Consider the following 27,603-nt stretch of genomic DNA (forward strand, 5'->3'; position numbering starts at 1 on the left):
GGGGCAGTTAGAGAAATGCTGATGTGCTCCCTAGTCAGACTGGTGTTCAGAACCCACTTTCTAAGACACTTTTGTCTTCATACAAAATTACCAGGGTCTGGACAACTAGTTCAGATGTATTCTGTCCTATCCAGGGCTTAGCTTCCCAAAGCAACTACATTTTTTACAGATATAGGAGCCAGAATCCAAGGAGGCTCTTCCAAGCTTCATACTTGTCATTTCTTATTGAACTTAAAATGTCAGTCCAAGCAAACCTTTCAACTGTTAACAGGAGCTGGAAAGGAACTGCCACGTTTGCTGTTCCCACCATTCCCTGAGCATGTATAAAATCCAGGGATTGCTGGAGAAGGAGGGAGGAAAGATGCTGTGCAAAAATTCACAGCAACGTTCTTGCTGCTGGTCTGGGCAAAGACAGAATATTTTAAGCCTACGGCTGCAGTGAAAATCAACACCCACCCCTCTGCCCCCTATGGGCTGCAAATATTTCTCTTTAGTTTATGTTCAACGAGACCGCCACTCATTCCACCCCCATCTTTTTTTGTGCCATTGCTGCAAAGCTTCATCATACCCCTGTCTCGTGAAGAAGGGGGAGAGACCCATCTGAAATGCTGACATCTGTTGCCTGGAGACCAAAGGAGGCTCCCTAGAGCCTTGAGCCAAGTCTTTAGCCTCTTTAAATATACCAAGTCAGATGCCTCAGCAGATGGGCAGAGAGACATGGCTGGAGCAGGACCAACACTATCTGCATAGGAGGAGGCCTGAATGCCATAGGCCGAGCTCTCTGAGCTTGGGCACCAGAGGTTTGTGCAGACTAAGCCACAAGAAACTGGCCAGAGTGCTCATTGCCACAGATGGTGGACTGCTTACTCACTGGGAGCAGTGCCGTAAGTGATTGGGTGTTGGGATTTTCCAAGGAACTTAAGGGAGTTGAGAGCTGGTGTCTAACTCTCCTAGGCCCCTTTGAAAATTACCTTCTGAGCTCCCTGAGTAGCTGAGTGGTCCCTGCAGCCCCTCGCTTGGAGTACGTCTGGCAGTGCTTGAGTCTTGAACACTTAGTGAAAGAGAACCAAGAGAAGCCTTAGGTGGCCTTAGCAATGGAAATTACTGAGGTGTGGACAGCCAGAAGAAAAAGGACCAAGCAGCCCCCATTGGCCACGAACAGTCATCCACAGACAGAGCTGTGAGCAGCTGTACCTGCACACACTCAGGTAAATATTTGCTGTTGAGGAAAGGGGACCAAGCAGATAAACTGGCTTGTTCTAGGAAAATATTCTCCCTTGGGCTGTGGCTACCCTTGGAGCCGGAGAAGTGATCCCTGCTCATGTAGACAGACTCACACTAGCTCTCTTTGAGCTAGGGCGCTAAAAATTGTAACATCACTAGGGTAGCACAGGCAGCAGTGAGCTGCGGCAGGGACCAGCCCCCCTAAGTACTGACCTATGGCAGGTGTGCACTTAGGGTGGCTAACCTGTAGCACTGATCACTGCTTCCGTGGCCACGCTGCTGAGCTAGCAGGAGTATATCTCTGCAAATTGGGAGCCGCGCTCCTAGCGATAGGTAGGACAGAACCATGGACCGGAATGGCATCTCAGGCCTTGGGTTCCCGGGCAGTGTGTTCTACGGCCGTGCAGTGCTTTCCCTGACGGTGCCTTCCACATGGTACATTCTCCCTCACTGCAGTGCTTGGCCTGTGACTGACTTCTGTAGTCCTATGAAGATGGACATCTCTGGATAGTCCCTATCACAATGGCCAGTGAGGCCTCATGAGTACATGTCATAAAAGAGCAGCAGGCAACCTCTTTAGACTTGAAGAGACAATATCAACTCTTTCGGGAAATCTCAGCCACAGCCAGGGTTATTCTGTCACAGAAATCTGTCAGCTGGAGCACCAGTAACCTCTCTTAGCTGACTCAGATAGCTTAATCCAATTATAATCCTCTAGTCCGGGAGTAGGCAATCAGCCAGAGCAAATATTTAGCCCCTACTATCTGCAGGTACAGCTACTCACAGCTCCCATTGGCTGTGGAGTGTCGTTCCTGGCCCATGGGAGCTGCAGGAAGTGGCATGAGCTGAGACACCACTTTCTGCAGCTCCCATTGGTCAGAAACAGCAAACCACAACCAAGAGTAGCTGTACCTGCAGATGCTCAGGTAAACGAAGCACCGGTGACCCGCCTCTGATCTAGCCCGACCTTCAAGCCAGAGAATTTTAGCCAACAGTTTCTGCATCGTTTTTGTTGCCAATTCTCATGATTTTACTGCAAATCTCACCACACCTGGTGGTTTTCCTCAGAATCCCGGCTGCTGATTTCAAGTAGCTCTCAGGAGAATCTTGAATTCACACTTCTAAAACGTGAGCATCTAGTGGTTGTGGAGGAAAAAACTGAAAACTTCAACTCTCAGAACTCAAAGACCGGAAAGTCCATATACGGAATCCATTTTTTTCCCCAGAGATACCAAGATTTTGGAGGAGCCAGGCTCCTGTTGTCTGAAAGACAGGGATTGCTAAGACTTCATTATTTGTACAGCCTGGACTCAAACGGGAGCACTAAAGGCAGCAAAACTCAGAGCTTTCCAAAGGAAATAGTGTCAGACCACCCTTAAATATAGGAAAAGCAATGCTGGTATAAACAAAGGGTACATGTATACCCCGGTAAGGGTCAATCTTCTGAGGTATGATTTAGTGCGCCTAGTGATGATGCGCTAGATTGACCCATGAGGACTCAACAGTTGACCCTGGTACTCATCCTATTTCTGAGAAGTAATGGAGGACAGCCTGATAAATCGACCTTGGATACGTCAAATCCAGTTGCCGTAGCTGGAGTTGCATATCTAAGAGCGCCTTTCAGGTCTAGTGTAGACCTGCCCTTAAACAGAAAGGAGCTGAGGCTCAAATCCGCAAAGGTATTTAGGTAACTAACTCCATGTCATTGGGGACCTATATGTCTGAGAATCTGTGCTCAACTCCTGGTAAGCTTTGTATCTAAATACTACAAGTGGAAAGACATACAGCTTAGCCAAGAGCCCAACAAAGAGTACAGAGCCGGCTCAGGGGCATTTAGGGGATTAGACTGAGCAAATATGTGAGAACTACAATCTAAGGGTTAAAAGGATCTCAGTTTTGATCTTACTCTTCAGTTCAGAGGTAGCCAGCATAATGGCCTCAGTGAGGGGAGAAGCTACACAGTGTGAGACCATTTTATCACTGTTCAGCACTGTATTATTAGATGGGGATGTGAGTCAGACTGGACCAGAATATTACTTCTCCCAGCTTCCATTGGCTGGGAACGTCAATCCATGGCCAACAGGAGCTGCTAGTGGACATACCAGTAAAATAATTAAGTGCCAGCAGCCCACTAGGGGCTAACCCTGGTAAACTGCAACTGGTTCATGGGTTGCTTATTGCCTACCACTGTGTTATACACAAGAAGTCTGTTCCCTTTGAAAATGAAGGCAAAATCTCATGGACTGTAACACAAAGAGTTACATCCCTGGTAACAGCACATTTTGTGAGAAGGTTGTTCCTTTTTTTTCTTTCTAAATCCTTGTTTAGTTTATATCAACTTCCTGCAAACTCCCATGGAGAAGGGATTTTAGCTACCAAAATAAAATTAGGGCTTTTTTTAGTAGACTCCATTGTCTTGTCTCTTCCTTGTTTTATCACACAGATCATTGTTTTTCTTGTTTTGAGCAGTTTTTCTTTGCTGTCTCTTTCACGAGAAATCCCGCACAGCATGCGTTGCAAACCCTCTCCCACCCACCAGGAATCTGGATTCAACTTATGGAAAGGTGACTGAGTGTTCAGCTACTGTCAGTCAGCTCTGCCAGACTGAGATTTCCTTAATCTTCCACTAAGTCTCCTTTCCATCCTTCCCCAACTGCTCTGGATCCTTGACTGGAAGGTCAAGCAAACCAGGCTGGAATTCACATCAGAACCTAGAGAAAAATGTCAACAGATTCTTCTGGTTCCCTAGGACATGACCATAATATCTTTCTCTTCCAATCTATAGCCATCCTCCTTTGCAGTCACTGTTAATTTTTCAAATTACATAGAAGTTCAAAGGAAGTAGCTCTCAAATTAATACCTTCCTTCACATTGTACTTCCACTACAACTATAGTGGGTGTGGCATATTCTGTAATGACTCATGTTGAGCGGTAAGTAGAAAATTCTTTGGAAAAACTATTGACATTTGTCTTTGAAGTCTGCACACAGCCTTTGAGGACCCTTTCTAGGTCATCCAAGATTTAACCCACAATAACTGATGTCCAGGGAAGAACAGACAATTTCTCCTCCCCATGCACAGCGCCAAAACACAGCTAGGCCTGTACACATACGCTGGGAGGGAGAAAATGGTACAGGGAAGTCCACTAGCCCGAGTAGTGGTTATAGCATATGCCATACCTGTTATAGCTGAAGAAGTGGGTCTGTCCCATGAAAGCTCATCACCTAATATATAATATTGTTAGTCTTTAAGGTGCTACAGGACTGCTTTCTTTGTTTTCTGAAGTACAGTGTTAAGGAAGTTGTTAGTTTGAAGGCCATTGTCTGGTAACAACGATGTATTGAACTATAATAGACAATGAAGGGAATTTCCATTTATTTTCCATGTACTTGGTAAAAATTATTTCCAAATGTTTGCTTAGAGCATAAAGGCATTCTAATTCGTGCGACTGGGGCCAGCAAAGGAACCCAGGCTTTGCCCCCATGGCAGCAGAAAGCCTGGTGGGTGAGAGGACCTGTGGTACAAGGTAGCTGGCACAGTCTCTGTGCTGGCAGGCCCAGTGTGGGAAAGAGCAGGACAGGGTACTTCTCCTTGTGCTGGTTTAGAGCCTCTCCAGGAAGCTCCTATCTGCTAAGCTCTTTCAGACCCTCCAAAGAGCAGCCCCCCAAGGAAGGGCTGGGGCATTACTGTCACCACTCTTCTTCCTGAGTGAATTCCTGCAGCCGCCTCTACTGGCACTGGACATGTGGAGTTGGCAGCATCTGACACTGCTGGGGGCGAACTTGACACTTTGTCGTCATACAGCCAGAGCAGATCCGACAGTGTTCACAACTATCTATTCAGGCTGCAGGTGGTGGTGATACTGCACAAGCCGCCTGCTGTTCCTGTAAGCCCAGCACCTGACTTTGTGCTATGACATATTTTTTCTGGGCTCAGTAAATTACCACCAGACATCTGTAAAACACATTTGTGTGGCTAAAAGGTTTATAAAGACATGATGGGTTAGCTCCAGCTCCCCTCCCGCTTTGGCCCCAGGGTAAATTTCTGTGATGGATCATCTCAAGTGACGAATGGCATTCCAGAACTCACAAGAGAGGAAAGAAGCCTTTCTCTCTGTGTTGCCCATTAGTTACTTGAAGTGCATGCCAAACAAATTCGCTTATTGCTGAAGTTGTTTTGTAAGTGGATATCAATGGATATACCACAGAGAACAAGGCAATTATGAGTGTGGAGAAGCTGTCAGCAAGGGTTCCCATTTGTATGACCTTGGATAGATCAGTACTGCACGCTTTCGTTGCTAACTGTGCTTTCTGAGTGCTGACCCCCATAAGGCTGAGTTTTGGATTTCCCTCATACCCTGAAGCTGCAAAGACTCACTCGTGTTTAACTTACACACTGAAAGTAAGTGCAAGGGTGTCCATGACGCTACTCAGCTTGCGTATTGTTACATTCATAAGTCTTTAAAAAATTTGGGGCCTTATTTTGCATTTTTAGAAATGAAGTGTAAACTAAAGCAAAGACAAAATGTTACCCAAAGAATATATAACTTTTCACTCGAGTGACCTGGAGTAACAGAATGAAATCTGACCATGATGTAGCTGCCTAGCATCTGAACAGAGCAATAACCCTTTCCCCAGCCATATCTTAACACCACCACCAGTGAAGTCTATGCAAATGGAACTATGTCCCTCCAAGGAGTTTACACTGGTTCAGGTAAACTTGGGGAATCGATCCATTTCTTTTCCCACTTAAACAACAACTCTCTCATATGACCATAACCAAGAAGGGAGGCAGGCATCACTTCAGAAACCAATATCTAAAGAGGACATTTACTGGCAATGTTTAGACTTTGTTCTTTGTCAGTATCCTATATATATATTTTTAGCAGTTACTGAGCCCTTGAGTATCGGAGGGGTAGCCGTGTTAGTCTGGATCTGTAGCAGCAACGAAGGGTCCTGTGGCACCTTATAGACTAACAGAAAAGTTTAGAGCATGAGCTTTCGTGAGTTAACTCACTTCTTCAGATGCATCTGAAGAAGTGAGTTAACTCACGAAAGCTCATGCTCTAAACTTTTCTGTGAGCCCTTGAGGTGTCACTTAAAAAAGTCAGGGTTGCAGACCCTGTGGGGAGGGAAGGTGGGGGGTAATGTCCTGACATGTTAGCTTCCAGTCCAGACCTCAATGCGGGGTTTTTTTTCAGTCTGAGATTTGGTACAATCTGGTCCATTCCAAAGGAGCTGAGAAAAAACAAAGTTCTCTAAAGGAGTATTTTGATGAATGCTTGGGTTAAATCCTATGTAGAGAGCAAGAGCAGCCAGAAAAGGGCTAACACCACCATAAGCAGAGAATTTCAGCCCACCTCTCTAGTCAGTACGATGGCAGAAAACTATCTTAGTCCCTCCAAAGTGTCTGTGAGTTCAGATTTCCCCAACACGCAGGGCATAATAGCAGCCTTGTTAAAACAGAGCGCCAATGGCATTTTTAGTTGCTAACTTCTTATAACAGGCTGTAGTGAGGTGCTGTGGCCTGTTCCTACTGCAGAAGCAGAGGAAACCTTCCAGAGGCCTTGGTGGGAGGGGACAGAACACCTGAACACCCTCCCCCGCCCCCAGGACTGACAGGTGAGGCTGGAAGTGCCAGAGGTGAGGCCTGTGGCTCATTAAAAGGGCAGCCCTGGAGCCAAGCAGAGATCCTGGTCTGGTGTCCTGCGAGCAGGGGCCAAATAGCCTGCACCAGACCGGTCAGCCAGCTGCTCTGAGCAGGCCCCCGAGGCATGTCTGGGTCTGCCACCGGCCCACTACCCAGAGGTCCCCTGACCGACTGTGGGCAGGCTACTTGGAAGGCCCTGACCTTCCCAAGCCTAAGGACCTGCTGGCTGCCAGCTAGCAGGAAGACGCAGACCTGCCGGAGACTATGGACCCTGCCATCGGCCACTTACTCGGAAGATGTGGACCTACGCAATCTCCCGGATGACCCTGAGTGGGACCCCAAACTGACGGAACTGGAGGTAGGAAGTAGCCACCTGGGGGAATGCCTCACCTGTGGCCTGGATCCCCACTGATGGGCAGCTAGCGTCAGTTGCTGTTAGGGTCCGATGCTGGGGCGCAGTGCAGTGGGTGACCTGCTCCCCCTCTCCCTGGAGAGACAGCCTTTGCCTCTCCAAATCCACGCTCCCATGGGTGTTTACTTGCCACTCTACCCTGCTCCAGGGTGAGCCATTTATGTACTGTTTGCCTTCTCCTCCCTGTTAAAGGGGAGCTGAGCTTTCTATAGACAACTGCCGTGCCCTGCTCCAGGGCAAACAGCTGATATACTCGTCGTCTGCTCAGTCCCGCCATGAGGCACTGAGCCTCATATTGACTGCTCTCCCGCCCTGCCCAGGGCCAGGGGCTTTCTTACTCTTTGTCAGCCAGCCCTGCCACAAGGGCCTGAGCCAAGAGGCATTGCTGCCACGCCCTGCCCCCGGGCAGGCTCCTCAGCTACTGCTTGCCCGCTCAGCCCAGCTAAAGGGGACCTGAGCCTCACAGAGACTGCTGCCTGCTCGGAACTGGGCAGCTCCTCGACTCCTGGAGGTGGTGTGGTCTTCCCCGCCCCTGAGGGGGCAGATCCCTTAGCAGACACCACAACACAGACCCACAGGATTTCAGCTCTACAAGTTCCTCATTGGTTAGAGACGCAAAGGTGACCGAAGCGAAAAGGAAATGAAGACGGCAGAGCGGAGTGACTCCAGCTAGGGCAGGCGGGATGCGCCTGTTGTTATAACGAATTATAACCAGTGGGAATTCAGCCAGCAACTCTGGCCTCCAATGGCTCAGTTGTTCGCACTCTTCCAGCCCTGTTTGGGAACCCTTGCAGGGGTCTATGGCCAGGCCTGAGCTGAGATGGCTAATGGCCAGTCTCGTCATATGTAAATCTATGCTGCAATTTCCGTGAGTTAGGCATCCTCGGCTTGGGCTGTACTGTGCTCAGGAGGCTCAGCCGGGTGCCAAATTGCAGGTGGACAGATCCGACTTGGTTACACCTCTCCCGTTCCTTCCGACTGTGGCCCAGCCCTCTCCTCTCCTGACCACCTGCCGCAGCAAGCGCTGCCGTGGCTTCAGCTGATGGAAGCCCCTCTGTCGCTGGGTGGAGGGGCCTGCTGCAGGGAGGGTATTGCCTGGAGAGGGGGGTAGTCTGTCTGCCCTACAGCCCCATTGTGCTAGTTAAGCTGGGGCAAAGGGGCCGCAGGGCAATATCGATTGGAGGCTTGGAGGCTGGATTCTGTTCTTATGCTCGAGTCTGCCGACGGGGGCAGGGGGCAGGCAAGGGAGGCCGTGATTCAGAAGGGCCTGGGGTTCCCTGCCACCACTGCTGTTATCACAGGAGTGGTGGCAGCCAGGACCCTTTAGATCGCTGCTGTGGCACTGTGTGGCCTGCTCCAGGCAGCTCTCACGGCTGGCTGAGAGAGTTGGGGATCAGTGCACAGTGCTCTGGGCAGCGCTAAGGGCTGGCTGCTCCAACCCCAGCCCTTCTGCCTCAGTCCCACCCCCCACCCCTTCTGCTAGGGTCCAGAACCAGCCTCTCCACCACATTGCCCAGGGGCCTGTAAGTCTGTCGGTTCTGCTAACACTGGTGCAGCTCTTGGCTTCAGTCAGCAGGAATCCCACAAGCCATCGGGTGTAACAGGGAGCAGAAGCTTTGATGCCAATCTTTGGTGCACAGCTGTGGAAAAAAATGGGGCCCAGGACTGTGTAACGTATCCAAGGAACTAAGCGGTGACACACTATATAAAATGTTATTGTTCAACAAACACTGCCACTAATAAACTCCATTGACTAGTGTTAGCAGCTCAGCAACTTGGAAACCCCAACGCCAGCTAAGTAAAGAAACAAAGAGCAGAGCCACGTGAGGATACCTATAAACTAAGCAGCACAGCTGGTTTTACTTTATAAGATATTCAACTTTCCATATTAAACAAGGCTGCTCTGAGTGCATAAAACACATGGTTTGGGAGGAAATGAGAACAAACTTGCAAAATCACATCTCCCTGAATATGTACAGCCATTAAAAATAAGGGGCGTCCCTATGCCTCTGACTAGCTACTGTCACATCACAGCAGAACCCACCTCACTGGCTAGTAGCTGTTGCTACCACACCCATTGCACAGCAAGGCCAAGATCCTGAGAGATGCTGCTAAGAGCCACGCTGTGCCATGGAGTTAAACCGGAGCTGAACAGCTCTAAAGGTGTGTCCATAAGGATTCCTGTGAGGAAGGATGCACTGGGTCTGTGAAGCTCAGAACACCTGTATGGACTCCAATGGGAGCTGAAGGCACTTAGCACCTTGCAGGATTAAGCCCTTAGTCTTGTGGAGTAAGGAGAACCACCCTCCAAACTTTCCCAATGCACATTGGCCAATGCGACGTGTTCCTGACCATAGTCAAGCATCTCTGAGCCAAACTCTGGTAAACCTCTAGGACACTTTAGTAAACATAAATGACTCAAATGAACCTTTGTTGCAGGGTGGACATGTGCAACTGGCATCTTAACAGAGTTCTTTTTCCATTGCTAATAGGTACAGAAGTTCCTGCTAGTGGTTTTATAAGACCGGGGGAACGCTTAGAAAGTTTTACCTTTCAGACCATGCTTGCTTTCTTGCATTTGTGGTATGCACAAGTGTAGAAAACTCCCAAGATTTCTGGGTTGCCTTCAGAAATGGATCTGATCCATTGGCCTCTACATAGAAGCAGTTGAAAAAATCAGTTCACAGCATTGTCCTACCAAAGTGTAGACAGTCACATTGGGACAGATTGAATTCAGAGATGCAAATTCTAGGACTAATGACACACAAGAACTTACACAGACCAGTTGTTGGAGGGGGAAACTATCTGAATATGCAGGTGCCTCCTTGTCAAACCTGTATCCATTCAATATTTCCATGTGTATTTTGGAAATAGGCTCTTGTTGGAAAATGTGGATTCTGCTGCAGCTTTTGTAGACTCGGAAGTTTAGACTGTTTGTATTCAGGGGTTTGAGGTTGCCCATTATCCATACAGAGGCGACATGAAAAATTCCAGACCTGCTCTAGTTTAGATTTTTCATGTCCCCAGAGTTTTAGGAATGTTTGACTCCAATGTTTTAGTTCCAACTCCTGCTCTCCTAAGCCGTTACCATCTTTCCCAATGCTGAATACAGGACTCCTGGTAAAATTACTTGTGTTCATGTGAGTTCTGTGGCTATTACTCACTACTGTGCAGTACAATGTTTAAATTAATGCCATGTTGACTAGCCCCTGACTGAGCCCTGCATAGTTGGATTCTTTTTTATTGAATATCTTATCGTTAAGGCTCTAGGGTTCACACTCAGAGGAGTGGCATTCACTCCTACACCTCACGCCCCAGGAAGAGGTGACACGCACACTGGTGCCCTCTATCAAACTGGGGAAGGGGAGTGACCAGGCAACTGATCCTTGCTAGCCAGTACTCTTCCTCCTCTGTGGCTGGCTGGGCCTCCAGCACAGACCTGCCTCTTCTGGTACTTGGCATTGCCTCTGCCCAAGCAACATGTAGGGGAGCACATGGTCTTACGTCCTCTCTCCGATTTCTGACAGGGCTCATGCCTGTAGGTGGCCAGCAGCAGCCTTTGGGCACTACGCTGGAGGAAAGGGACAAGCTGTGGGGAATGGGGGAGCAGGCCTGTGTCTTTGCAGAGCTTGTGCCATCCTGACCACGAAGTGTCAAAATGCAGCTAATACCTCCAGGCAGCTGGTGATCACAGACATAACCCAGCCACCTCCTGTCTCCTAGCTACAGTACAACTAGGAAGGGGTTAAGCCCTTAGGATTAATGTGAACCGGAGAACCTGACTGAAGAAGAATGAGTGAACCCAGCCAGAGAGGTGACGCAGCGGGGGAGGATGGCGAGGGGACAGAGCAGCCTTGTGCTCCCCATGGGCAGACCCAAGGCAGGGTAGGATAGGTGAGGAGGGTAGTAAGCCCATGCACCAGGGGCTGCTGTGGAGCTTGCAGGCTCACGAGATGATGGGCAGGAAATTGCTTCCTCTCCGGTGCTTAGCTGAGGGGTAGGGATGGGGGCGGGGGTGGGAGGGAGGAGCAGTGGGGATGGGGTGTGCTGAAACAGAGAGAGGACAGCAAGAGCAGGAACATGAAAAAGGTCAAGGGGGTGGACAACAGAGGCTACATGTACCCAACCATGGCCTCACCCCTGCCTACATTCTCCAGCCACTGCAGTATGCAGCCAGCGCCAGCCAGATGTGGGATGGGGAACAGGGCCCTGCTAACCAAGAGCCAGCATGCAGCCGGGAGCTGTGCTGACAGACCAGTAGGGTGCGTGGCTGGCCCCTGCACGCTGCATCTTCACCCTACCGCAGCCTTCCAAATCTACCTCCATCATCAGTCCCTGCCTGCCCCCTCTCCACTCACTGATGAGTGAGCAGCTGGTGAGCAGGGGGTATGGCCAGCAGTAGGACCCAGCAGTATTGAAGTGTGTGGGGGCAGAGGGGAGGCAGAAAATCTGGGACGCTAGCAGACGGGCTTAAATATGGGCCTGTCCCTTTAAAACTGGGATATCTGGTCAACTTCTTCCAAGGCTGGATTGAGGATCATCCCATTTTAGGCTCCAACCTACGTTTCCTTCTGGTGACTTTTTCCTCTACATGCAGCTGCACTGGCAGCAGCTGTCAACATTTTTTAAAATATCCAAATGATCTTTTAGGGTAGTGCTTTTTTTTTAAGTCCTGAATGTAGACCGTGATTTTCTCTGGCAAACCCTGCTGTAGTAGCCTTTGATGAATAACAAAACAATTTAAACAGCAGCAGTTGGCTTAAATTTTTCAAGAATTCTTGGCACACTGAATAGTAATAAGAAGAAAATCTCTTCTGTGGCTTGGATGTAAGTAATAACACATTCGTACAGCTGTGACTTAATATGGCAAAAACCAGTTAATTCTATGGAGAATGTTATACATATATGAAGCCAATTTGAGAGTCAATTAGTCGGTATATCTTTGGTGCTAGGTTGAATGCAGTACCACAATGATCCCATACTCCGGCAGTAATCAGATTATCATTGATTCTGTGTTTAGAAACAGCTACTTTCCAGATAGCTGTCAACAGATTAAACCCACAATGAAAACAGCTTGTTCAATAGGGTGAAGACATAAGTGAGAGATGATTTTGATTTACATTGCACGCGGCTATTAAAACAAGGAATAATGAGTTAATGCCTTCTGAAGCCTGAAAGTATTTCCGCTGTTTGGAAACAGTGAAAGAAACAAGGTGTATGAGGTAATATCATTTATTGAACCAGCTTCACTTGGTGAGAGAGACAAGCTTTTGAGCTTACACGTAACTCTTCTTTGCTGTCTATAGCAACAGTGAAAACAGGCAAACAATGAGGGATCGGAAGGTAATTATGGCTTCAACATTTGATGCATTTCAGCCAAAACTAGATCCACATGGATAGGCATGAGGTTACTTCAAACATCATAAATGAGTAACTCCATTAAAGTCAGCAATTACATCTCTTATGTCAACACTGCCTTCCAATATGCCCCTCCCCAAATCAGAGGGACTTGAAAATGCCACCCTGAAAGCCATGTGGGATTCGAGTCAGGCCCAGCCCAGAAAGTATAATGTTGAGTCCACCTTGCTAAGCAAAGAGATTGGACTTGTGGACCTGGGATTTCTTTTGCAATTCTCATGCATGCTTGTCCTGAAAGGCTGTCAGTTTGTCCTATATTACTTGGTGTACTGGAATGCAATTTATTATTTGTTTTAAGATATAATGGGAGATACACATCTCCTAGAGCTGGGAGGGACCTTGGGAGGTCATCTAGTCCAGTCCCCTGCCCCCTTTGGCAGGACCAACCACCATCCCTGACATCTATTTGCCCCAATCCATAAATGATCTCCTCAAGGATTGAGCTCATAACTTTGAGTTTAGCAAGCCAATGCTCAAACGACTGAGCTATTCCTCACATTACTTTATCATAACACCCTCGTCAGGCCCTTAAAATACCTGCTTTGACAGCCACGAAAGTCCAAAGAGAGACACTCACAATCACTGAAAGTTCATGGCTCAGCTCCTTAGCTGATGCTAATCTGTGGAAAGGCAACGTGTGTAGACAGCTGCCATGCTATTTTTAGGTGGCAGCTTTTCAACATGCTTCTGCACAGCATAAGTTACTGCAGGCGAGGCAGGCCCTGAGCTTGGCCAGCAAACTAAAAGCCATGCAGAGCTGTTAGCCTGAGGCATCCTTCAGCTCATGACAGGAGATTCTGCTTGTTAGGAACATGGGGTGCCAGCAAAGAGTTGTCATTACCTGGCGGTTGCTAATAAGGGTCAGGCAGGTCTGCCAGGCTGCAGCCAGGGAAGAAAGTGTGGGCATGTATCTTTCCTGCAAACCTGCCTGAGGAGGGGGACTACAGTGGGGGGAGGGACTTTCTATGCAATTCGGGGTACATGGGGCTGCACCATACAACTCCCTGGACTCTTGGGGCATTCAAGATTCAGCATATTCCAGCACATCTTTTCCCAGGTGCTGCCCCCTGGCAGGGTGGAGAGCAGAAAAAGAGATACCAAACAGCCCCGCCTACAGCCTCCCTTCCCATGGGGCAGCCCCTCGCTTTCTGGGCAGTCCCCATGCAAAGGCAGGCACAACCCAGCACAACCTTCCCATTCAGCTGCCTTGCAAACCGTGGCAAGTGGCTGCCAAGCCCCGACTCCTGTTAACATTAGGGATTAATGGGAGGGGAGAGGTTCCCAGCCAATGTGTGACTTAACTGGAAGTTGCTAATAGCAGCACTCCTATTAAGTGGAATTTCCTGTATGTCAAAAAGGATGTTAGGGAACTAGTCCCCTTGACGCTGCCCCTCACCCAGTATCTCCTTAATAAAACCTCCAATCTGCACCTCTTTATGGAAACATCACATAATGTGCCATGCTCCCTTTCAATCCCACTGTCGAGAGCAAGACATCTCTTCTCAGCTAATCCCTCACCTCTGTGCCTGCTCCTGGGTTTGCAGCTGCAGAGTCGAGAACACTGCAAAGGGGACCTTTGGTTGATGCCACTCTGAGCTTATTGGAAAATTAAGGCAAAACCCACACAAAATAAGAACGAATGTTATAAAAGCGAGCGGCGCTTAACCTGGCTAGCAGTTGGGCTAGATCAATTCCAGGTGAGTAAATAAATCAGAGGATAAGACTTTTTTTGTTCTGCATTCAGCCAGGTCTGTCCTTCAGCCTCTGATACAAAACTCTCAGGCTATTCGGCTTCATTCCTTCATGCTTCCCAGATTCTGACCCTCACTTTGTCTCTTAGAGTCCCCATGCCACCGCCCGTTGCCGACTCACCATGGCAACCATTCCCACCTCAGCTACCTTGCTTGATGGGTTGCCCACTTCCACCCTGAGGCCGGAAGCTCGCCTCAGCTGTTGTATATTCCTTTCTGCCCATGTAGCTCAGCAATATTTAAGCTACGTGCGCTGTTCTCTTCTTTGCTTAGGCTGCCCTCCATATATCACAAAAGGGGTGTCATTGAGCAGACCTGTATAGGTTCTGTCTCACTTCCCCACCTAGTAATAGTGACCTGAACAGTGATACAAAGGTCTCACACATCTCAAAATTGTGTAGCCTCTCCTTGTCCAATAGGTTTTCTTAAGATGCTATCCAATGGGACATCTCTCGCAAGATATCTGCTCCAAAATTCCCCCTCACCATTACTGTAGAGACCTGTAAAACCCTGGGGATGGATCACAAGCTTTTCTTTTTCCTTTGAAAAGATTAATTCTAACACAGGAAACTTATTGGATAAAGTGACTACTTGCTTCACTTGGGAGGGAAGAACTGGCTTAGGCAAACAATGAGAAATGGTCCAAACTCTGGCCCATAATTAAAAAAGAACTGAACCCATCTTCTTTGCAGGGCTGAAAAAGTCTGTATAAATCTCCCTTTTCCCTGACCCTCCAGAAAACTCATGTCTGTGCTACAATCTGTCAGGGTTTCAGGCAGTCCTGGCTCCTGCTCTGCTGGACTGGCTTGTGTCTTCGGATCTCAGGAGTGCTGGGACTTCCCTGAGGTCAGAAGAGAAGCAATATAATTGGAAGAACAGATCGCTTAAGGAAACCCTAGAGACTTTGAGGTTTGAGTACAGCAACTGGCCCAAAGCCAGCGGAGAGAGTACCAGACCTGCCGAGACTCCCCAGTGCGACATCACCAAATGGAACAGAACTGAGGGGCGCCAGCGTGTCTGCGAAGGATCAAAGAGAAGGTGGGGGAAGAGGAGGCAAGTTGGGTTGGGAAGAGGGAAAAGGAGCTGGCTGCTCTTGGAGAAGCGTAGAGGGAGGGCAAAAGGGGTAACCTGGGGAGGTTTGGGGTGTGTTTTCCAATGGTTAGAGTTTGTCTGAGCAAAGCTCCATTGCCACCAAGTGACCCAGTGTCTGTTACAAGGTTAAAGAGGATCACGTTGACCTAATTCAGAAAATAAAATTGACAGTCTGGTTTTCAGAAGTGTGGGCGTGCAAAAGCAGGTGTGCAATGGTGTGCTGCAGTTTCACAAATAGTCACAGTGGCTGCACAAGCCTATCAAGCATCCAACTTTGGGGGCCTGTTTTTGCTCCTGCTGTTGCACACACAAACCCTCCTAACTATCTGCTCCTTCGGCTCTATTACACGTTGTGGGCAATGGTCAAGCAGCTTTCATCAATGCCACAAAAATAGAGTTTAAATACTTTCCTCGCTCAATTGACCTCCAACGCAATGCTTATCATGGGTGAGCAGGCTTTGTACCTTTGATCAGTGATCCTAGTGATCTTTTTCTCTTACCAATGACTTGAACGTCTCATCTCTGGTAGGATGCACAAGGGAATCTTGTCTGCGCAGGGCTCTAAATATGTAACAACTGTTGGCTTTAATAGGGTTCATTAATACGGTCATTCACTGAACAAAGTGCTATAGGATTTAAAATACCACCATATTGCCTGTGTGAACAAATAAACTCACTGAAATGAGAAAAATGGTGCATACTAGGTTTCCGGGGAATAGATTTGAGTGTCTGAAACATCTTTGATTTTTCATTGTCTGGGCTTTCTGGGCTTTCTGCCTTGCTCTTTCCAGGGTGTATTCTATGCAGCATTCATTCTGTGATGCTGGCAGCGTTGCATCATCATTTGTGTATTGAAATAAAGGCGCTGCTGGGTCGTAAAACGTTATTTAGAAACTGATGTTTACACATATCGGTCTTTAAAAATGCCAACGACTCATTTAGTTCCAACCTTACAAAGCAAACAGGGAATTGTGCTAGTGAAGCCCTGTTTTTAAAATAAACATTAAGGCCTTGATTTAGAAAACTTCAGTGCAACTAAACGCGCAAGCAGCTCCTACTGCCAAATGCTCTGTGCAATGAGAGTCTTGTTTTTCATAACTCAGGACCACTTTGGCCACCGTAACTCAAGCAGAACATTTCTGCAACCCCCCCCGCCCCAATCATTGAATACCTGCATGACCTTTTTTCACTTAGTGAATGGAGCTTTGTGTGCTAGTTTCTCTGTCTCCCTTCCCAGTGATACTATCACAGCTTAATTGGCACCAACACAGATGCTCACAGCTGTGTACAAGATGTTGGTGAGTGCCCCATGTCAGTCATGCATTCTCTCCCTGAGCTGACTCATTTATTTCATTCTTAGGAAGACAGTTTTGTAATGCGACCTAATAAAATATTTCAGCAAGTGAGAATACCCATCATTCTACGGTGCTGGCTTCGACTGCGAAAGCCAGGCTTATGCAGCTGGTGTAATTATTTTAACTCTCCTGTGCTGAAGTTTTAATAAAACAATGAGCCAAACCCAGTCACCAAGTGGTAGCAAGCTGTCTATTAAAAAAGCACACTTCCACAGAGTTTCACATATATACAGCTCAAATGCTATTATCAAAGTGCTTTTGGAGGGGATTTGTGACAAAATTGTACAGAGCGATCATGCTTGCCATTTTGCATATCATCCTCCTCATCATCATCATCAAAAACTGTGGGCTCAGCACCTGTTGGTGTCTGATGCCTCTCTCACTATTCCTTTCCATCCTTCCGTGTCCAGTGAGAAGTGGCTTAGTTTCTGTAGACGAGCTCTGCACCAATCTACTATATCATCTGTCCATTCTCCGTAGGGTCTGCCTCTCCTACTTGAACTGCCAAAATGCCAAATACCAGGGTCTTGATTTTTCGTTCATCGTTCTTGCTGCAAATATGCCCAAATAGTTGTAGCTTCCGTTTTATAACCTTCTACAGCAGGTTCTTTTTCAGCTGTATCTTCCTGTATAATTCCTCATTGGTGACCTTCCGCCTCCATCCTAGTCTCAGAAGCTTTCTATAACAACTCCTTTCGAACGCCAATATTCTTCTTTTCGAATCTCTCGTTATCACCCATGTCTCACATCCGTACAACATGCTGCTGAATACACGTTTTCAAGATGCCCAGCTTTGCTCTTAAGCTAATCACTTTGCTTTTCCAGATCTTTTCCATCACCTTCAAACTCGCTGTTGCTTTCGCTATTCTAGTCGCTATTTCCTTCTTACACTCTAGATCGTAGGTTATGTTGCTCCCCAGATATGTGAACTTCTCACAGATACGGTTGCCCACTTCCAAGCACGTAAGACAATGGGACTTAATCTGGCCTGGATGTAGGGTTACCGTATTTGAACTTTCAAAAAAGAGGACCCCGGGGAGAGCGGGTGTACCTGTATCTGTGCTGCAGAGCCTTGCTGAGTTCGGCTGGGCTGAGGCTGCTGCCGAGGGTGCAGCACTGCGTTCTGGGCTGGTTGGATGCTGGATCCAAGCAGGGCTGCCAATTTTCTAACGGCACAAAGCGAAGCGCCTGTGTCCTGAGGCCCTGTTGCCCAAGGCCCTGCCCCCCTCGCTCCGTCCACCCTCCATCCCGTTCACCAGGCTGAGGGAGTGAATGAGGGGTGGGCTCGGGGTGGGACCGGGGATGAGCCGTCTGGGGGCGTAGGAAGTGACTCAGGACTGGGGCAGGGGTTGGAGAGTGGGGGTGATGGGGCATAAGGGTCCTTGCTGGGAGTGCGGGCTCAGGGCGAGCCTGTGAGTGAATAGTTCAGTGTGTGGGAGGGGGCTCAAGGTGAGGCAGAGGGGGAGGGGTTTGTACGGGCCTGTGAGGAAGCTGGAGTGTGGGAGGGGGCTCTGGGCTGGGGCAGAGGGGGAGAGGCATGTACAGGGCCTGTGAGGAAGCTGGCATGTGGGAGGGGGCTCTGGGCCGGGGCAGAGGGTTGACATGGGGGTGGGCTCTGGAGTGGGGCTCAGGAGGGGCTCTGAGCTGGTGCTGAGATGTACGAGATCGGGCTCTGGAGTGGGGCTGGGGTTGAGCAGTTTGGGGTGTCAGAGATGGGCAGCTCCATGTGGCTCCTACGCACCAAGCCAGGGAGGCGCCGTGCACCGACTCCCCCCTGCCGCCGCCCCTTTATGCCTAGTAGTTCCAGAGACCTGCTGGCCACTTCCCAGGAGCTGTGCGTACCCAGGACAGGAAGGGAGCCTGTCTTAGTCCTACTGAGCCACTGATTGGCCTACTCCATGGAGCTGACCAGGGCCACCAGGATCCCTTTGACTGGGCATTCCACCCTAGATTCAGATCCAAAGTGTGTGCCAAGCTCTGCCCCAAATATATCACTGTTCCAGGCAACATTAACTAACCCAAGACTATTTTATTTCGTACTTTGGACCAAATGCTGCCCTCCCCCAACCTACTCCCTTGTGCAAGTGTTTGAAATCAATGGGGTGCCCGGGTGGTGAATTGTGTCCAATTTGGCCCTCTGTTTCAGCATACCAGAGTTTTAAAAGAGCTCTGCATTATTTAGGCACAACCTGTCAAACGCTTTGAATTCTCATGGGCCCACCCAAATTGGCAACTGTTGCTCGTGCAGATTAAGCTAGCCAGGGAACGTGCTTAGTTGTGCTAGAGCCTGGGTGGATGCACTCCAGCACCTCCCCACTGTGTCCCATTAGCAAGAGGAAGACAGGGTTACCAGCTCCCTGCAAGGAGAGAGACAGGCCCTTCTGCACTCGGGACAGGCCAGCAATTCAGGTAGGAGGAACAGACCCTATCAGAGGACACTGTAAAAGGAGAAATGGGAGGGGTCTCCTTGGCTGCTGGGCCTTGGCTGGAGGGGAGCTGCCTCGTGGTCTCAGTGGGCTGTAGAAATGACAATACTGATCCTGAGGAGGTTATGTCCCCTTTGCACCATTAACCTGAACCAATGTGCTTGCTCATGGCAGTTAGGATAGGCCAAACTCGTGGTGCCAGGGCAAGTTTCAGCAGTGGAAGTGGAGTGAAAGTGAGTGGAGAGCATCAAGGATGAAAACTGGTGATCAGTCAGGCTGCCAGGATCTACAGCACATGCCAAGGTACATTTTCTGCAGTGTTGTCAAGCCCTATCTATCCTATTTGGCAGTAGAATGGCCATGGGATGTGCTTATTGCACCAGTGGTCTTGGAACTAAAGTTGTGTTGCTCTGCAAGAATGTTAGCTGTAAACTGCCCCACTCTCCGCTAGATGGTTCCTTTGAGACCCTACTCCAGAAACAGTCTTCTGAGTTGCTGAGCTTGCAAGCATGTGGGGAGCTCTGTTGAAGTTAACGGCATCTTACTGTTGACTTCAGTGGGAGCAAAGTTTAGCCGGCCTCAAGTGCTTTTGAAAATCCCACCCCAAAACCAGAAGCATTAATCCGTCTCTTCAACCAACTAAGTAACACAGCCTACCCATATATCTGGATTTTTATACTGGCACATTAGATATTTGGGTGCTTTTTTCAGAGGTTGTTTGAAAAATCTCTGTGACACACACTCTGTTCTGTGTTCTCCCTATATGATTTTGATAACAGAAACAACACAGTATAGTCTGTTTAGTGTTCTATTGCTTTACAGTAACACTCCATCCGCTTAATCATTATATTTCTCTATCAAGTTCTAGACACAAGTAACTTTCAAAATGATGTCTACTCAGACACCTTTTGAAAAATGACAGGCTATTTATGTAAGAAATGACAGGCTATTTATGTAAGAAATGACAGGCTATTTGGCTAAGAACACCACCCAGGTCCACTTTTGTCTTAGCGTGACAATCAAACACAAAGCTGGTTTCATGATGTATGAAATTTGCACATTTTCGTGTCCAAACTGAATGACTTAAATAGCTCATTTAATGAGATGCCACTTAAAAGCATATTAGCAGCTTATCAGTTGAGCCTCTCTCTTATGTGATAAGGGGTTACTTCTGAAATTGGTACCATCAACTCCTCATGTGTTCTCTCTTTCTCTCTCTCAGCAGTCAGGGATTCTTGCAAATAGAATAGTGGGAAACATCTGGACGATGGGGGAGCTTGCCCCATCAGGGCAGATGAGCTTAAGTTTAATGTAAATTTGAGTTTAAGGGCAGATTAGCTTGAGTTTAATGCAAGTTAATGCAATGCAGAGCAGTGGTTTCTCAAAACCACATATGCTTTAGCTCCAAGAACTTATCAATTGTTCATCCCAGCATTCGAGACTCATGGTGTTCTTAACATTCTTGGCTGGAGCCTGTGAGAGAAGTGGTTGCCATCCCATCGGCATTCCTTTTTACACTGACGATTGCCATACAAGTCTCAGCAGTGACCATGGTTCCTGAGACCAAGGCTCTTTCCAAGTCTCATCCATGTTGAATTGTATCATGTTCCTCTTACTAGCCTGTGAGGAAAGTCTACAATTACTGAAAGTAGGTGAAATCACTTTTCCAATCCAGTCCTTGACACCCATTGGCGAAGAGGTATGGCTAGAGTAAATGGACAGATCTGGAAATAAGACCCTATATAAAACAATGGCACGCCCACATCTTAAATACTGCATACATATGTGGTCTCCTCATCTCAAAAAAGAGATATTGGCATTAGAAAAGGTTCAAAAAAGGGCAACCAAAATGATTAGGGGTTTGGACTGTGTCCCATATGAAGGGAGATTAAAGAGACTAGGATTCTTCTGCTTAGAAAAGAGGAGACTAAGGGGGAATATGATAGAGGTATATAAAATTATGAGTGGTGTGGAGAAAGTGAACACAGAAAAATTATTTACTTGTTCTCATAATATCAGATCCAGAGGACACCAAATGAAATTAATGGGCAGCAGGTTTAAAACAAATAAAAGGATGTTCTTCTTCACACAGTGTGCAGTCAACCTGTGGAACTCCTTGCCAGAGGAAGCTGTGAAAGCTAGGACTATAACAGGGTTTGAAAAAGAGCTAGGTAAATTCATGGGGGTTAGGTCCATTAATGGCTATTAGGTCCAAGGTGGGTAAGGAATGGTGTCCCAAGCCTCTGTTTGTCAGAAGCTGGAGATGGATGGCAGGAGAGAGACTGCTTGATTGATACCTGTTCGCTCCACTCCCTTTGGGGCTCCTGGTATTGGCCACTCTTTGCAGACAGGATACTGGGCTGGATGCACCTTTGGTCTGAGCCAGTATGACCATTCTTATGTTGCTCTGTTGGTCACCGATATGGCAGATACTTGCCATTTTTTGCACACTGCAGAGAGCATTTAAGGAAAATACTATATAGAACAATATTTTAAATCACCCTTAAGGAGCCGCAAGTGAAACAGTATGCAGAAGGGCAATGGAGATGGACTCCCGTAGGAGGACAGATTAACGTGGTTTCACTGAAGAGACTGGGAGTAGGGTTAGGCCATCATAGAGCATGCTTTGATATTTCTCCCTCATGCTGTATTGGTTCAAGATGAACTGTGCAAAAGGGCACAAATAAGGAGTGGTTTAGAGAAGATCTGTCAGATGCTCCTTTTTACCTCTAATCACATTGCAAAAAGAAGGTATTTTCCAGTGAAAACAAAACATGTTAGAAAGTTTATGAAAACAAATATCTGTTATGTGAAGCACAGTTAATCGGTTGAACTCACTGCCTTGTGATAGGGAGACAAAGATCTTATTAGCACTCGAAGAAATGTTTGTAGGTATGAATAAAAACAAAGGGGAAATATATCAAGGCAAACGATGTAGCCAAACCATCCAGTAACTTCATGAGGTCAGAAAGAAATGTCCTACGAGAAGGGTCTGCTATAGAGCTTTTACTCCATGCATTACATCGGAGATAGAATGCTGGAGTAGACTGTATATTGGCCCGATCTCGAATGGCATTGCTGTCATTCGTCTTCTGTATCACCCTGGGGGAAGAAACAAGATGATTTACAACAGTACATTTCCAGCAAGTTTTCAAGTTCTAAATTCTCTTCTTTTGCAAATCACATTTCATTCCATGTGCTCCCGTTCCTGATTTTGAAAATTTTTTCAGCATTTTACAGACAGAGCCAGCTCCTCCTCTGGTGTGTGGAGCCATAGTTCCAGCTGCAGCTTCACTCTCATATTAATAGGCGCTTTGTCATTAACTCCGATGGAAACAGGAACAAGGTCCATGATTCTCAGTGACATGCATTTACCATTCCAGCTCCTTATTGTCTATCCCTCAGCCCTTCTCCAGCTACCAGATACGTGGCTCTGCTACCTTCTCTAGTAGGGTTATAGGCAAATAATTTGAGGTTCACCTCCTGAGGGACTAAACTAATACTTTTCTTAGATGAATTTAGCCCCTTACAAAAGGACTCTTTGTTTTCAGACTTTAACCAGCTCTTTGTTTGGGCAGGTATTCAGCCCTGCGTGAATTAAATGCCAAGGCTCACTGCTGAATCAGGGATTTATTCCTGCCCGTGCTTTCAATGGGTAGAGCAAAAATGGCAAGCCCTGAGCTATTACAGCCATAATTGGAGGTAATAATATAGATAATTGGAGGAGGGGAAGCCAAATTTACTTTGGAAAATGTAAACTTGCCTTAATGGAGACAAAATGAAATGCTGAAGGTATTGTTTGGGTCTATACTTTGCATAACTTCTCTGTTTGGGGGGAAGGGGAGGATAATTCGACAATATTTTTATTGGAAAAAATGAGTGCCTGTGGTTGGTCAAAGCAGAGCGCAGGGACATGAACATACACTGAAGTTACCTCTGTGAGCTTTAGCTCTTTGTGACGGGTGAGTGGCTAGGGCTAGAGGAGCCATGAAGGCTTCTGAACACGTTGTGTGTATTGCTAATGCTGGGCTTTCTGGGGATGGACTCAGAGCTTTTTACCTGTGTCTGCTGGAGAGGCTGGGGCTAATAGAAGCCTCTCCTTTAGATCCAGAGGGAATGGAAATCTGCTTTGACCAGCCGTGTGTGTAGCACAATTGTAGGCGTGGACCTTACCTCTGTGGTTTTCAGCTGGCATACGCTGGCACACTGGTGTGCCATGAGAACTGTCTCAGTGTGCTGTGAAATCTCATCACTTTCCCCTTGCAGCGGCTCTTTGCAGAACCACCACAAGGGGGAAACTGATGACCCAGCTCCAGCTGGGGCTCAAGCAGCAAGGCCACTGCTAGGGGGTATGCCGACCCGGCAGGAGCCCATTCGCACTGGGACGCAGCTGAAATGCTGCTTCCTGGCCCAAACGAGCCGGCGGGGAGCCCGCCCCCACTCCCTGCTGTGGCAAGCGGGAGGGAAGGCAGGAGCCTGTTGGAGCTGGGACGTGGTTTAAATGCCGTGTCCTGGCTCCCATGGGCTGGCGGGGAGGGAAACCTGCTTTCAGTGGTTACTTGTTTACTCAACATCTCATGCATGGCAGTGAGCAGATTTTGAAAATGTGTCTGTGCTCGCTGTCCAAGACGGCGTATTCTGTGGTGGCTTGGAAACATTAACCCATTTGATCCTTGTTTATCTTGTTGTGCACACTGCAATGTTGCTAACCTGCCTAGTAAGACTGTAACCATAGTCAAATCTGACCTTTATGAGCAATCGATTCAGCTGAAAAAAGCGGGCCTATCGTGGCATTGTTTGTCTCATTGAAGCAGGATGTGTTGCTGGAAAGGTTGGGAACCACTGCCCTAGATGGTGGTAGTTTTGTTTTGCTACTTTCCTTCCCCCTCTCCTTCCCTCCCACCCTTCATTTGTTGTCTTCAAACAGCCACAGCTGGACTAAGGCAGGAGTATTTGTTTTCACTGGGGCTCCTATTGCCCAGCTGCGGGGAGAGGAAAGCGCAGTGAAACAGCTTTTACACAATCTTCTTGTTACTATTGCCAAGAGAGCCTCGTCCCAGTTGGGATAGAATACTGGGTCTGTAAGTGACCCGATCAGCAAAATTTCCTGTTTCCAAATGTAAGCCTTGCTTAACAGGAGACAATGGCAAACCAATAAATGCAATATACCATAGCATTTCCTCATTTGAATAGCTTGCGGCTGACCTGCAACAGCTATGTCAATAGCACACAAGACTATCTATAAAAGAACAAGGATGTGTAAAATCACGAGAGGGTGGGAGGTGTTTCCTCTGCATCTGTGAGGGAGGTGTATATAATCCCAAGAGTTCAAGAAGAGGCTGCTGGTTTGTGCTGAGACCACAGCTCATCAAACTGACCAACACTGTCTCATTTTTTTTTTCTGTATCCATCCATTTCTCATCTTCCTTTTCAATTGTTAGTTGTTTTGTTCCAATTGTACAGGGCCTAGCACAGCAGAGTCCTGGTTTGGTCCATGTCTGAGTTTACCAGGTGTGGTGATAATAGAAATAATAAATAAGAGAGAAGTGTCAATATTTATTAGTGCTGTGCCCATAATTATTTTCATCCTGGAAGATGTCTGTGCTATTGATAAGGACAAATGGGGGAGGAACAGGCTACTTTCTCTTGGTAAGCCCAACATGGCTTCCAAATGAGCACATAATCTTCCAGGCACAAAGACAGACAAGTCCCTGCTGTTCTTCAGCATCTTAAGGATGCAACTTCCCATCCAAGGAAAGCGTATGCAAAAACAATGACTGTCCAAAAAAACAAAAAAAAGAAGAAAAAAAAAAATCCTGTGCTGGTTTGACACCAAGCTGTAAATCCACCATGTATGTTTCTTTTCCTAAAAGTCAAATTAAAATTTAAGCAACACCCCTAAGCGCGTGCACACACAAACAACTTGTGTTGACTTCATCTTGCCAGAATGTAAACGGAAGTCAATCTTTGATGTTCCATGCACAGATGTTGTGGCCAAGATCTCCCATGGCAAACACTAAACAAAAAGGGTCTGAACTACAGGAAGTTGAGTAGACCACAAACAACCGGCGCTACAGGACTGGCTCAAAGCTGCAATCTACAAAAAATGCAATGATCTAACCCAATTCTCCTTAATTAAAGGGGGGCTGTCTGAGATATTGCACACGCAGTTGGGAATGATCTCAATTCTTTTTGCTGCGGTTACTAATCACTGCAAAGGAGCTAATGTACTTACTTGGGTCCTGAGCATGCTGTTCACAGGCACTGTATTTTGCCTGTGCAGTGTATGGAGACACAACAGGACTCCATGAAGGTGCAGCAGTCAGCTTGCTGGCTGTAATGAATTGTGGCATTAGAGCCTTTGGTGAAGACATAATTGAAGGACTAAGATGTCAATTCCTTGGTTGTGAATGATATGTTTTAGCTTTTATTTCATTCAGTGCTTTTTTGTCCCATTCCATACTAGTATGACATACTGGCACCTTTTTTCAGAGCACCCTGGCCGGGGATCCCACAGCTGGGGCTACCAGTGGGGCTCAGCACCCCAGCCATTTCCCAGCTGTGGAGCTGCTGGGTGCCCCTGCCCTTCAGCTGGGGATCCCCCAGCTGGGGCTGCTGGCAGAGCTGGGCACCCCAGCTGGCTTCTAGTCGTGGGGCTGCAGGGTTTTTCCACCCCTGGCTGGGGAGTGACTACTGGCATGTCTTTTTTTACAAAAAGAGAGCACTGATTTCATTGCTTCTATATGTTACAGCTACATGAAGAATTCCTAGCCAATAATGTACTCGGTTAATTTAGTAACAGAGAGGATGCGAATTTTCTGGGTTGTTATAGGGACTCTTTTGCATACTCGGCTTAATCTAATTCTTGACCCCCCCACCCGTCTACTCTCTGATTTGCTCAATTTTTTTTCTGATTTGTCAACCTTGATTACTGTTTTAATTCTCTGTGTCTTGAATATTGAGTCTGTTCTGGTCTTGCTATGGTCTGAAGAAGTGGGTCTGTCCCACGAAAGCTCATCACCTAATAAATCATTTTGTTAGTCTTTGAAGTGCTACTTGCCTGCTTTTTTGTTTTGGTCAGTTAATTTAGTTCCTCTTGTTATTCTCAGACAATACAAGAGTAGAATGCAATGGCCTCAAATTCATTAGCAAACTAAGTAGAATAATTTCAAATTATATAGACGGACGCACACACGTGGAGTTAATCATAAGCCTCTCACTATATGTATTTGACGTTCAATAGCCAAAGTGTGATCTGAACTGACGAGTTGTGATTGGTCACACATGAATGAGCATCACTGTTGTAACTAGGTGAAGGAACTGAAGCTGCGGATGGAGCTGTAAGGAGATGAAGCACAGCAGGGAAGGGAAATAATGAAAATGTGAATATTTTTCCTCTCTGAGCGAAATAGACCTTGCTTGACCTCATCTCATTCACACAAAGGGAAGCTGCTGGTGTGCATAGCCATAGTATGACAATGTGCCCTGCTGCATGGTGCATTTACATGCCCTCTTTGGAGATTTGGGTATCAGCCTCCCTCACTGAGTTCCAGGCAGTGACCCATGCTCTGAAGCACTTCGTGTGGGGGGGTGGGGAATGTTTGAGTTTCCTTGTTCAAAATCCTTACCACAAGCATGTGTGTCGGTAAGCTCAGCTGTTCACGGAAAGCAAATCTTATGTGTCCAAGTCTGAGTAAAACAAACTCCCCTTTAAATTTGAACATAGGCTCTTGGACACCTTTTTTTTTCCTTCCATGCTTTTCTTCCTAAAACCCAGCAATTCCTCACGTAGAGGGCAGCTGTGATATGAGATGCCAGCCTACAGTAAGCCCATACTCAGTCAGGTCCATATAAGAATAATTAAAAATGCTTGCTGTACGGAGGGTAGCAGGATTGTACCAAGCAAATTAGGCGGCATTCCACGTAATTATCTCAGGCTTCAGCGAAGGCCCACTGAAAGGCATGCAAAGGCAGTTGCCCCAGTGTCCAGTGATTCAGAAGGGCCCAGGACTCCGAGCTGGTGCTACTGCTACATCAGCAATGTTGGCACAGCAAGTAGTGGCAGTGGCAGTCAGGAACCCTGCGCCCTTTAAATCTTTGCTAGAGTGGAGTGCTCCAGGCACCACTGAGAGCTGTCGGGCGGAGGCTAAGCCAAGCCCCTCCCTGAAGGTCCTGCCCCTTCCAGGGCACAGAGCTAGGGCCTTCCCACCTTTCCCAGGGGCCCAACAAGGCTGTTGGCCCCACTGCTTCTAAGTAACTAACTTCTGAAACCAACGA

The sequence above is a fragment of the Carettochelys insculpta genome, chromosome 11 (assembly GCF_033958435.1).
Source record: "Carettochelys insculpta isolate YL-2023 chromosome 11, ASM3395843v1, whole genome shotgun sequence".
Lineage (NCBI taxonomy): Eukaryota > Metazoa > Chordata > Testudines > Carettochelyidae > Carettochelys > Carettochelys insculpta.